The sequence below is a fragment of the Marmota marmota genome, unplaced genomic scaffold (assembly GCF_001458135.2).
Source record: "Marmota marmota marmota unplaced genomic scaffold, marMar, whole genome shotgun sequence".
Taxonomy (NCBI): domain Eukaryota; kingdom Metazoa; phylum Chordata; class Mammalia; order Rodentia; family Sciuridae; genus Marmota; species Marmota marmota.
The window spans coordinates 41,089,694-41,103,359 of NW_025999932.1; the positions used below are offsets into that span (position 1 = coordinate 41,089,694).

At 40.7% G+C, this 13,666-nt stretch overlaps 1 long non-coding RNA gene across 1 annotated transcript in view; it reads left to right on the plus strand.

The window, feature by feature from the left end:
* Nucleotides 1–4,852: 4,852 nt before the first annotated feature.
* The window catches only part of LOC125616159, a 33,017-nt gene continuing 24,203 nt past the window's right edge, over nucleotides 4,853–13,666 (plus strand). Inside the window, exon 1 of the long non-coding RNA XR_007346804.1 lies at nucleotides 4,853–5,425. This is a non-coding gene — a long non-coding RNA (uncharacterized LOC125616159). The remainder of the gene's footprint in view (nucleotides 5,426–13,666) is intronic.

The window sequence follows — 13,666 nt, forward strand, 5'->3', positions numbered from 1 at the left end:
CTTGAGAGAAGTTCTCTTAGTTTAATACATGTTTAAACTAAATCCAACTTGTAGTGTTCCTGGAGAAGCTAGAGCCTGATTGTAGGCCACCATTAGAAAGCTGACTGTCTTCAGATAACTCCTGCAGTGAAAACTACTTCTGCAACTGGAATCTAAAAAACAAGAATCAAGGTTTTAATTCTGACTTGTAATAAAGGGAAAGACCATGCTCATAACAGTGCCAACATTTGAAGTGTGGAACTTACACATTGCATCACCTACAACGGAAGTAGTTAACCCTGGAAGAGGTTACCAAAAGAATAAAGAGACACTAACTCAGTTGGAAGCAATGTATTGTCTGAGCTTATTTTAACATCAGTAGAATCAAGTTACCTGGAATGAATTGCCAATTCCCTGGTTGCTAGAACAGGGGTTGGCAAAGGGGGCTCATTCTTCTACCTGTACAGCTCTAGGTGGTGGTTATATCTTTAAATGTTGGGGGGGGGTGGTCAAAAGAATACCTTATGGGATATGAAATTGAATTTTGTGTCCAGTTTTTTGGGACACTTTAATAATGTATGGTTTGTAGTTTGTAAAATGGAAAAAGCAGTTGAATGTGATGGTTGGACATTTCAAGTCCTTAAAACCCAGGTCCCTTTATTAAGTACACCAGTCCCTCCTTTGAAAGAAAGGAATAGCTGGTGGCCAGAGGAGAAATATCCAGAAAAGCTGTGTGCTTTGGAATGGATATGAATAGGCATCTGACAGACCTGGAGCAATTAAGGTCTGCTGCTAAGGTTTTCTCTATTAGGTGAGAAGGAAAAAATGACTGCACTTTGGCAACCAAGATTGAGAGGGAAAACATGGGAAATTCTTATAACAAATGGAATATTTTGCTTGGTTTATTATACCTTTAAAAGGTTAAACATAAAAAAGACCAGTGATTTCATTGACTCCATTTGGACATGTGAGTCCAAAGATCAGACTATGGAATTTGCCATATAACTTCAAAGAATGTGATCCTGAACTTAAGGCTAGTAGGTTAATAGTGCCCCCTGGTGATGGAAAGCAGACCCAAACACTGGAGTCTCCAGTTAATTTAAGCATTCTGGCTCTGACATGAAATCAAAGGGAAAAAGTACCAGCCCTATTTAGGCCATTACTGTCTGAAACATTGTAATTAAAAAGTATTTAGGCAGTGATCAATTCTGTTAAAACCAGGACAATCTGGCAGAGGGGTAAGGGCTTTAAGGGAACATCTAAAGTGAAGTCTGATAGGTGAGCTGGGAAAGTGAAATAGTAAAGGCTTTGTTGGGGAGGTGAACAGGTTTTCCTGCCCCAACATCTCAAAAATTCCTTAGTTGTCCCTTGTTAATCTTTATAGGTATATCCCCCCATCCACGTGAAGAGTCCAGGTAGTTGTTTAAATACTATCCCTTTTTGGGGGTGGGGGGTCTTTGGTTATTCTAGAGTCAGGTTAAGACATTTTGAGATGAATAAGTGATATATTGCTTCCTGAACGCATCAGAAGTACATGTCATTTTGTTTGACACTAAGTTTGGTACAGGCAGGTTTTTATTGGCCCATGGCCAAGGGTTTTGTTGTGTGTATGGAAAATAAATGAATAGAGAAGGATTTTTATAGTGTCTAGAGAAGGACTTTATAATGTGGAAAGAAGGTCACATTCGTATGTGGGGAGAGGTGAGCAAACCATCCAGGCAAAAGAACACATTCACAGTCTGAAATGTGCTTAATGTGTTCTGGGAACAAGATGGCCACTGTGCTGACCCAAGAAGGTGAAAGGAAAGAGTTGAAGTAAAGAAGTATGATTGCATATGGGGAAAGACCAAGGCGTGCAGGAAAACCACAGTGCTGCTTTGAACAGAAGAGTTATAAGACTTAAATTTTCAAAGATCACTTTGGTTCCTGGGGAGCAGGGTAAAAAGTATAGAGCAATTATGCATTTAATGCAATATTTCTAGGCAAGAGATGACAGCAGTAGTAGTAGAGATGGTTGGAAATGAAGGTAGAGGCAGTAAGCTGTGCTGATGTGTGAGGTGAGAGGTGAGAATGAACTTAATGAATGGATTGAGCAAAATGAGTGACAACTGTTGGATTTCAGTAGTGGGGAAGAAAGCCTCGTTAACATGGGCTCCAAAAACACATTCACAGGCAGCACATGGCTCATGAAATGTCATAATACAATTGTGTGCTTGTTATTACATCTGCTTTAAGCAAAAGATATGTGAATGACTCATTTGAATCATTAGAAATTTTTCTCAAAATTTAGTTGAATTGCTAGATTCGTATTGTGTTACCATTCTGAACTACAGTGTATTCAATAATTCGCTACAACGTGAACAGTAATGATGACACAAGATTGCAAGAACAGCAGCAATGAACCTCAATTAACTTGAAAAAATGAATACATGGATATACATGTATATCCTTTGAGTGTATACACGTGTGCTCACATGTAAAGTGGAGTTACCTTGTCTGGTAGTCTATACTCTGAGTAAAATGGAACTAAACTCAGGTGGATTTGAATTCATTGGTATCATAGTGATTGGTGATTTACAACAGTAGGTCACTACTACATGATCCTCGATCCTATGGTAGAAGTATACAGTTAACAGCCTGCTAATGGGCACAAATCTACCCCCCACCCCCAAAGAGCTCCAGCTTTGTGGCAATTAGCATGTATTTCTGGAGACTTTGCCCATAAGAACTGAGGGTGTAACTTGATATTTTTGGAAACATTTAATAATCATTATTTCAAGAAGTTCTTGAATTGTTCAACATAAAGAAGTAGAAGTCCTGTATACCTTCTACTGAATAAAGCTTAACTGCTGTGAGAGCCACCTCAATAAGCTAGATTATTGGACTGTGCAGATAAGTTAAAAATCATGTTGACAGTTTATATTTATCCACGGAATTCCTCCAAGTCCATTTCTTGGCCATGGCGGCAATGATATACAACCAACCATATGTAAGTCAGCAGTCCAAAATAGATCTTGGAGTACTGCAGGTGCGTGTTTTTAACTAAGAGGATATTCAGGGTTTTGGGTTGGTTGGTTGGTTGGTTTTGTTTGTTTGTTTTTGAGAGACTGTAGGCCCTGAATTCCTCCTGTTATACATGATTTCATATTGTGCCTGGAGGTTGCCACTTGCAATTCTATATGCTGGGCCATGAGAAGCTCTGGTGTGGATGTGGTTCTGGCAGGGTATCGGGAGTCACTCTGGAAATACACACCCTTAAGTCCTGAGCAAGAGATACAGAACAATTATTGCGCCCTGCAATAACTTGGGCTTTACCTCCGCTTGGATAATGAGGCGTGGCTCCAAGAGTAGGCATCACCCTGTGGGATTGAGTTACACCCACCTGTTCCTTTGTAATCCTACCCCTTTGCCCTTTTTGGGATAGAATGTTCCATGGAACTTCCCCGTGTGTGTGTCCCCTATATAAGAAATAAAGAATTCCAGTAGCTCTCTCTTTCCAAGGACCCCTAAGGTCGGAGAGCCATCCTGGATTTTGAAAAGGTACTTCTGTGTGTTTGCGTGCTTTCTTTGCCATTTCTTAAGTTATTGGAACAGTCAGATTTGTGAACCCAGCATAGGTCACCAGCTAGGATAGATGGCAATAACAGGGGTGATACAGTTCAATGAGAAAAATATTAAATTGGAGCCTAGAGGAAAATTCTTTCCAAAGTAACTTGTCAATGTTTCCCTCAATTACTGCCTTTCTTCCTCCTGTGATACACTCGGTGTCCGTTGAAGTCTTCATTCTGCTCTTTTATGAGCTTAGAGGTCAAGCAGAGAGCACAGATAGAAAACAATGTGCAATGTTTTTTCTTGTGCAAATAACAAGTTACAGACAAAATGAAAATTAAGACATTGGGTAACTCACTGGAGGAGTCCCCTGACTGGGAGAAAACATACAGAAACAGTTCATATTCAACCTTTAAAGTACAATTTTTCTAGTTTCTGTGTTTGTTTTTTTGCTGGGGCTGTGGGGAGCCCAGGGCTTCTCACTTGCTAAGCATACACTCTTACCACTGAGCTACAACCCAGTACCTTAGTAAAGTATTTTAGAAAATAGTCCTGTAGCGCTACTAGACAGCCTTTGGCTCTGACATTCATTTGGATACTAGAAATCTAGTTATGTATGTGGTGATTGTCCTCATGTGTAAAGGTGACAGATAAATCATAGTTTATTATCAAATGCAACTTGCACATGGCCTCATTGAGAGCATAGGGTTATGAAATTATTCTATCCAGTGCATAGTCTGCCATTCTCTAGCTGGAAGAGATTTGGAAATTTGCAGAGAAAGATGGTATTTTCTGGACCACAACTCAAAACAGAGCAATACTTGTAATGTCCCTTTCCTTGAATACATTGATTTGGGGGTTTTCCTTTATCGTGTAAGCAAATACTTGAATTAATATTCAACCTGGGGAAAAAGATGGCTGGTTAAAAAGAAAAAGTATGTGCATGAAATTAGAAAGAAAAGAGACACCTTTTTTTTTTTTTTTGTACCAGGGATTGAATCCAGGGGTGCTTAATCACTGAGCCACATCCCAGCCCCCCTTTTTGGGGGGCAGGGGTGGTTACTGGAAATTAACTCAGGGGCACTTGACCAGTGAGCCACATCCCCAGCCCTGTTCTGTATTTTGTTTAGAGATAGGGTCTCACTGAGTTGCTTAATGTCTCACCATTGCTGAGGCTGGCTTTGAACTTGCAATCTTCCTGCCTCAGCCTTTTGAGCAGTTGGGATTATAGGCGTGCTCCACTGCACCACGCCCCAGCCCTTTTTTGTATTATATTTTGAGACAGGGTCTCACTGAATTGCTTAGGACCTTGCTAAGTTGCTGAGACCGGCTTTGAACTTGCAATCCTCCTGTTTCACAGATACCTTTTTTGACTACCTCACTGAGGTGGAACAATGTGTCAACAGATGGTGAGTATAAAATGGGAAGCTAAGTCAACTCAGAGGCTGGTGTGATGCATTATAACCTTTCTCCATCGCGATCCTAGCACGCCTTTCTTCCGAAGCCTCCCCTGGTGTATAAACTCGAGGGGAATTCACAGCAGTGAATTTTGTCAGGTGGAACATGGGCTGGGTGACTGCCATGGGATCGGTAGAACGGTAACACCAACTGCTAGCATCTATTAAAAGTGAAAGTGACTAAGCCTCTGAAATGTGGTTAAGTAACGTGCAACCTGTTCCACTCGGCTCAATAGACAAGGAGGGGGGGACTGGGGGTGTGAGAGCTGGACTTCCTCTGGTGGAGGAAAGCTCTTTCCTTACCATCATCACTAGGCTCAAGGCTGAGGCCCCTCTAACAAAGGACACATTAACCAGAGAAAAGCATGTACTATTTTTTTTAATGTAAGTTTTACATGACACAGGAGCTTCCATGAAGAAATGAAGACCCAAAGAAACAGGTAAACTTGCCTATGTTTATGCTTGGGTTTTGGGGGTTGGTTTTTTTTTTTTAAGAATATAATTTAATCTTTTTATGCTTAGGGTTGGTGAAGAGTGGACGCAGGGGTGTGAACTAATGGAAACAGATGGGGGGGAACTTAGCAAGGCCTGTTTGTTCAGATTCCCTCAGTGTCCCTGTGTCTTCAGAGATACTGATGTTCCTTTGCTCTGGGAATATGAAGGGCACCTCTCAAATGAGAGTATTATGATCTGTTTTAAGGAAGAAGGACGAAAGGGAAAGGAGGGGTGTCTTCCTGCTGCTTCTGTGTTTTTCAAACGCCAAGATGACATATTTGGGGGTAACATGTTCTGCAATCCCCCATTAGCATCCCAAGAGCAACATGGAGGCTCATTTTTCTAGGCATTCACTAAACCCTATATAAATTGGGTGTGTGAGTTGTGCAAATCGTTCAACTACTGATTAGCTTCCACTATCAAAGATCCTATGAAAATTTTGCTGGATAATTCTTCTCTTCTAATCCCTCAATCTGCTTTTATCTCAAGCCACTTTTTATTACCCTCCAGTCAATCTCCTGCCTGTGTTAACTTTTTTTTTTTATATATACTGGGGGATCGAACCCAGGCCGTTTGACCACTGTGGCACATCCTCAGTCCTTTTTATATTTTATTTGAGACAGGGTCTCACCTGAGTTGCTTAGGGCCTTAGTAAATTGCTGAGGCTGGCTTTGAACTTGCGATCCTTCTGCCTCAGCCTCCTGAGCCACTGGGAATTTAGGCATGTGCCACTGTGCCCAGCCATTTTGCAATTCTTAATAAGAGGATGCTGTATTTTTTATTTTGCACTGGGCCCCACAGATTGTGTAACCAGTCCCAGATGCGTGCCTGGGTAGATGAGAGAGGTATGTGTATATTCTGTTGAAGGTCGGTAATTAGTGGCAGGTGAAGCAAGGGAAGAGGAGAGGCAGAGATAACTCGTTGACAGTGAAGTTCTTTGAATAACAGGACGTTGACCAATGAATGTGATTTAATCTAATAAATTAAAAATGCAGATAAAAGCTTTGAATATATACATTTGGCTCTTCTCCAACAGAGAAATATGAGAATAATTGAGACTGATATCTCAGACAAATATTTCTTTTTCTAAATCATACCTAAGGTTCCAGTCAAGAGCAATGGTACAGGCCTAAATCCCAACTACTTGGGAGGTTCAGGCAGAAGGATAGCAGGTTCAAGCCCAACCTCAGCAATGTTGTGAGACCCTGTCTCAAAAGATAAAAAGGGCTGGGTATAGCTCAATGGCAGAGCACCATTGGGTTCAACCCCCTGTGTCTAAAAAAAAAAAAAAAAAAAATCATGGCTAATATTCCTGAGCACACAGAGCAGAAATGACCCATTTGATGGAATGACCATCTCGACAGGGGTTATTATCAAAAGGATGTACCTAAATTTCCATCTGGGCACTGAGCATTGAATGTCTACTTTGTAACTAGGTATAGGACTTGGTAAGGTATAAGTGAAAAGTTTTTTTGAAGTTGTTAAGAAACTATTTCCTTCCATATAAACCTATGATGAAATTCTGTTCAAAGTGCTTCCTAATTGGGCCACTTGCTGCCTGTTCAGCCTTACCTGCTCCCCTCCCATTCATCCTCAGCTGCCAGGTGAAACACAAATGTTCTGACCCTGATTTGCCCCTTGAACTTTCCCCTCTCCTGAAAAATTCTTATTCTTTTCTACCCAGCCTTCAAGGGTGGGTCACTTCATATTTTGTTTTGTTTCATTTTGTACCAGGGATTGAACTCAGGGGTGCTTAAGCATTAAGCCACAACCCCACTCCTTTTAATTTTTTATCTTGAGAAAGGGTCTTGATAAGTTACTTAGGTCCTCACTAAAGTGCTGAGGCTGGTTTTGAACTCAGGATCCTCTTGCCTCAGCCTCCTGAGTCACTGAGATTACAGGCATTCCCTACCATGCCTAGTACCACTTCAACTTGGAAGAGTTTATACATTTTTTTTTTTTGGCACTGGGGGTTGAACACAGGGATGCTTTACCACAGAGCTACGTTCCCAGCCCATTTTGTTAAAATTTTTAATTTTGATACAGGTGCCACAACCTGCATCATCATTGGTTTAGAAACTGGCAGTGGGTGATAGGAGATTAGAGAGAGAGAGAGAGAGAGAGAGAGAGAGAGAGAGAGAGAGAGAGGACCAGGAGGGACACTGTCCTCTGATGGAGCAACAATGATCCAGAGCTAGCTCAGCATGTTTATATATAGGTTTTACCATCAAAAGGGTTTTCTGGGAGGAAGTTTCTTCAAAGCATGCAGGATTGAAGGTTGAAGAATCATAGCCAATTATAATTATCTTTTTGCACTCATAATTCTCTACCCCTGGCAGCTGGTGTCTGAACTCAGGGTCAAGACTGGCAGTCTCCTGACTTTCACAGAACCTCATTAAGCAGGGCATCACCATAGCAACTGGGCTGAACTTGACCCGAACTTTTGCACAAGAAGTTCCCAGCACAAGTGCAGGCTTCTGCTTTGAGACAGTCAGAGATCCTGATCCAAGTCACTGCTCCCCACAGATAGGGTCTCACTAAGTTGCTTAGGGTCTTGATAAGTTACTGAGGCTGGTCTTGAACCTACAATCCTCCTGCCTCAACCTCCTGAGTCTCTGGGATTATATGCATGCACCACCACACCCCCAAGTTCTTTTAACTATCCTACTTAACACTCACAAACAAGTGATATGAGCCCTTCTCTCCTCAATGGAAATCACTGAATTCCCTCTCTTTTTCACTACTCCTGAAAATAGGGATGGGGTTTTCTTAGTCTTCCTTCTTGACCAGTAGAGCACAGCTAGCATTCAGCTAGGATTTACTGGGGAGCAAATAATGAGCTTCATGGGTCCCCAACATGCTTTGGACTGTATTTCTCCCTAGATTGCTCCTGTCTTTTTAGGCTATTTTGAGACAATATCTCACTAAGTTTTTGAGGCTAGCCTTGAACAAGTGATCCTCCTGCCTCAGCCTCCCAAGTCTCTGGGACTGCAGATGTGCACCACTGCACCTGGCTTGCTCCAGATCTCTCAAGGGCAATCATTAAATATGGATAAAGTGGATAATCAGACGATGTGTTGACCTGAGGAACCACAGGGTTGAAACCATGGTAAGCTCATTTGTTAGTCTCTCTGAAGGCTTTCCTCATGAGCCCTTAGCCATAGTGGAGTTTAGGTTAGGGTACTTCATCTCAGGATAATGTGAAATGCTTCTCTGCTATCTTAATTGTGAAATGACTATTTTTCAAAGCATTTAATGTTTGTAAATGTTTAGCTTTCCTTTCAGTGTCTGGTTAATTTTAATGCTCTTTGCATTTTCTATTGCATAATAGATTTTTTTTAATCCTACTCAAGATTCCAAAGTTAGGTCCAATACACAACTGCTTAGTGGGAGATGTGGCATTTGGCTGAATCTTGAAGGATGCAGCGTCTTTGTCTCATCCCTGGCCTTACTTCAGAACTATCTGCTATGACTTTTAAAAATATAGGTGAAATTCTTTGCAATCCTTATTACAGAGGAGTTTCTACACATTGTCAGAAACTATAAAGGAGCTGAGATTTGACCCTATTTGCAAACTAACAAATGAGCTTACCATGGTTTCAACATATTCCAACCAAAGACACAGACATCTGGGTCAAAGATATAGATGGTTTATTACTCATGCTAAAATAGCAGACAGTGACATCTTGCATTGGTTCCTATGCCCCATCCCCCAAGGGTCATGTGATGGTCAGATGCCACTGCACATGGCCCCAAATTAGGAGACCCTGAGCTTCTATAAAGCTGCTAGCATAGCTGTTCCCCTGAATGGGGACATTACTCATTACCCTGGATTGTAAACTAATCTCTGGAGCAGACAGGGAAGGTGATTCTGGGTTTATGCCCCTGAGATCCCTCTGAGAAGTTACACCTCTAAATCTCCAACTTCTAAGACTATTTGTATTAAAATATGTCCTTTTCCTAAAATAAGGCCTTCACCATGCAAGAACATGATAGATCCATGGAGGATTATCTCCAAGCACTATAAATCAATAAGAAAAAAGACCAGAAACCTGTAGAAAAATGGGCAAGGGGTATATTCAGAGAGTTCTCAGAGCAGGACCTATAAGTACTTGATAAATATATGGAAAAATACTCAGCCTCACTCATAATACAAGAAATACAAATTAAAATCACCCTCTGATACTGTATCTCACCTACCAATGGGCAAAGATAAGACATTTGGCTACCCCTCTGTTTGCAGAGGCTTCAGGGAAACAAGCCCTCCCAGACATAGGAGTGGAGAGTGTGAGAGGGTGGAACCCATGTAGGGGGCATAGCCATTGACACAGTTCTTGGGTTTCTGAGAATATCACTGCCAAAGAATTGGTGTGTCATAGAAAGAATTTCTTTGAAGTACTATTTAGGATAGCAAAGATTGAAATAAGTACTTATCAACAGAAGGCTGTTTGATAAATTATGATACTGTATAAATTGAAATATTCAATGTAATTCTGGGTATGATGGCACACACCTATAATCCCAGACCTCCAAAGTCTGAGGCAGAAAGATCACAGGTTCGAGGCCAGCCTCAGCAACTTAGTGAGATCCTGCCTCAAAATAAAAATAAAAAGGGTTGGAGGTGTATCTTAGTGATAGAGCACCCCTGGAATTCAATCTCCAGGACCACACACACACATACACACACACACACATACATACACACACATACAGGTACACACACACACAGATACAGTTATAAGAATGAAGTGCTCTTTATCTAGTGAATGAAATAATGTGCATTTTTATGTAAAAAGGCAAGGAGCAGAATAGTATGTTGAAAAGAAAAGAAAAAACTAATTGACCAGTCTCTGCATAGAATGTCTCCAGAAAGAAACACAAAGAAAATTTCTGGAAGAAAACTTGAAACACCTCAGAAGAAGATTTTCTAGTCTACTTTTTATGATTTTGAATCACAAATGTATTAGCTTTTCATTAAATAAACTCCATTTTTAAAAAATGCCAAGACCCATACCACACCTGCTATGGCTTGAATGAGTGTCCCCCAAGGACCTAGGTGCTAAGGCTTAGTCCCCAGGGGAGGGCTATAGGGAGGTGATGGGATCTTTAGGAGATGGGGCTTCGTGGGAGATTATTAATTCATTGTGGGTGTGCCCTTGAAGGGGATTGTAGGACCCCAGTCTCTTTCTCTTCACTTTTGGAGATAAGTTGAGGGACTTTGCTCCACCATGCACTCCTACCACGATGTGCTGTTTGGCCAAGCAACAGGGCCAAAGTAAACCTTTTCTCTTTATGAGTGAATTATCTCAGGTATTTTGTTGTGATGATGGAAAGCTAATATAGACACACCATACCTACTGAATCACAACGACCAATTTTCATTTTTTAAATGACAAGTCTCACTATGCTGTCCAGGCTTACCCAGCTTCTGGGCTCAAGCACTCCTCCTTATTCAATGTATTCCAACCAAAGACACAGACATCTGGGTCAAAGATATAGACGGTTTATTACTCATGCTAAAATAGCAGACAGCAACATCTTGCATTGGTTCCTATGCCCCATCCCCCAAGGTCATGTGATGGTCAGATGCCACTGCACATGGCCCCAAATTAGGAGACCCTGAGCTTCTATAAAGCTGCTAGCATAGCTGTTCCCCTGAATGGGGACATTACTCATTACCCTGGATTGTAAACTAATCTCTGGAGCAGACAGGGAAGGTGATTCTGGGTTTATGCCCCTGAGATCCCTCTGAGAAGTTACACCTCTAAATCTCCAACTTCTAAGACTATTTGTATTAAAATATGTCCTTTTCCTGAAATAAGGCCTTCACCATGCAAGAACATGATAGATGCAAGGAGGATTATCTCCAAGCACTACAAATCAATAAGAAAAAAAGACCAGAAACCTGTAGAAAAAATGGGCAAGGGGTATAATCAGAGAATTCTCAGAGCAGGAACTATAAGTACTTGATAAACATATGGAAAGCTAATATAGACACACCATTCCTACAGACACACCATACAGAGACACATCTACCAAGTAGCTGGGACTCTAGGCATGGACCACTGTGCACAGTTCAGAATGTCCATCATTTTTATAGCTCCTCTGGGAATTCTACCTGTTGAAGGTTGAAGAGCCACTACTTCAGAAATCATGGCTGGGTTGCTGTTGCTGCTCTCTTGCTAAAACAAATACAAAGCACCAGTGTAGAACCTTGATTCAATCCCTCCTAACCAAGTAGCCTTGAATGCCCTGCATTTCTCCAAGTGTGGATGGCCTCCTTTTCCACATAATATCTTAGAGCAATAATAGTTTAAGGCAACCTAAAATTGCTTTTTGGGGGTAATGATATCACACAGATGACTCATATTGAGCTTTCTGATAGCTAAACTCCTAAGTTATTTTTTCATGACCTCTGCTGCAAAGTAGGTCTGTCTCCCATGCATACACCACTGCTGTTAGATTTTGGATTCACACACAGGAACTTGCATTGTGATACCTTTTTCTCACTTTGCACACCAGATGTTTCAGAATCTGATTTGAGCTGTAGATATTTTCTTTCTCAATTCCTTTTTCTTTTTTTGAAATTCCATTTTAGATCTGCTAAAACAAATGAAAGATATCCTTTTGCATCAGTTTGGCAGACTTCTAAGTCTGGAAGAGGGCATGAGGAATGGCTAGAGTGCAGTGGTGTTATTTTGAAATCTGGGTTCTAACTAAAGTCTCGCCCCTTTTGCAGCATCTATTCAAGCCTCAGAATCTTCACATAGCAAAGATACTGATACATGCCTTGTTGACTCATTTGGTAAATGGAAGCTATATGGGGGTACCTTCACCATGAGAAATTCTAAGAATACTGGTCTCTGCTGTGAATCAGCACAACACACAGGATGCCTGTGCACTGTTCTCTGACTTTGGTGCAGCCACGAAAAAAGGATTTGATAATATATTTTAGGCACCGGGTATGAAGGTGCATGCCTGTGATCCCAGCAACTCAGGAGGCTGAGGCAGGACAATTACACGTTTGAGGTCAGCTTCAGAAACTTAGTGAGACCTTGTCTCAAAATAAAATTAAAAAGAGTTGGGATATAGCTCAGTGGTAAAGGGCCCCTGGGTTAATCCCCAGTACCACACACACATGCACAGAACATGTTTTAAGGGAGAGGGGGATGAAGAAAGGATGGTTAATGGGTACAGGGGTGCAGTTGGATAGGAGGATAACTATAGTTGATGACAATTAATTGTATATTTCCAATAGCTAGTAGAGAAGATTTTAAATGCTCCCAACAGGATAAATGTCTGAGGTGATGGGTATGCCAATTATCCTGATGCGATCATTGCACATTGCATATATACATGTATTGATATATCACACTGCTCCCCATAAATATATAATAATTATTACATGTATACATGTAAAAATAAAAATATTTTAAATTAAAAATATATTCAACTGCTGGGTGTGGTGGTGTACGCCTATAATCCCAGCAGCTAAGAAGGCTGAGGCATCGTGAATTCAAAGCCAGGCTCAGCAACTTACTGAGGCCCTAAGCAACTTAGTGAGACCCTGTCTCAAAATAAAATATTTTAAAAAAGGCTGAGGATGTTGCTCAGTGGTTAAGCACACCTGAGTTCAATCCCTGGTGTCAAAAAGAAAATATATAAACATATACAGATGCAGATACATGTGTATATGTATGTGTGTATATATATATATATATATAAACTATTTTTAAAAAGATTATGTTTTATACTAGACAAAGGCACCAAAAACATAGCCTATTCAATAAATGGTGCTGGGATAATTGGAAATCCACATGTAACAAAATGAAATTAAACTCCTACTTCTCACCCTGCACAAAACTCATCTCAAAGTGGATCAAAGACTTAGGCACTAGACCAGAGACCCTGCACCTAACAGAAGAAAAAGACTCCTAAAATGCAAGAAGTAAAATCAAGAATCAATAAATGGGACAGATTCAAACTAAAAAGCTTCTTTTCAGAAAAAAAAAATCAATAACATAAAGAGAGAGCCTGCAGAACGCGAGAAAATCTTTACCACATGTACTCAGAGCATTAATCTCCAGGATATATAAAGAACTCAAAAAACTTAACACACACACACACACACAAAAAAAAAAAAAACCAAAACAGAAAATCAAATGGTAGGAATACTAAGGAACATA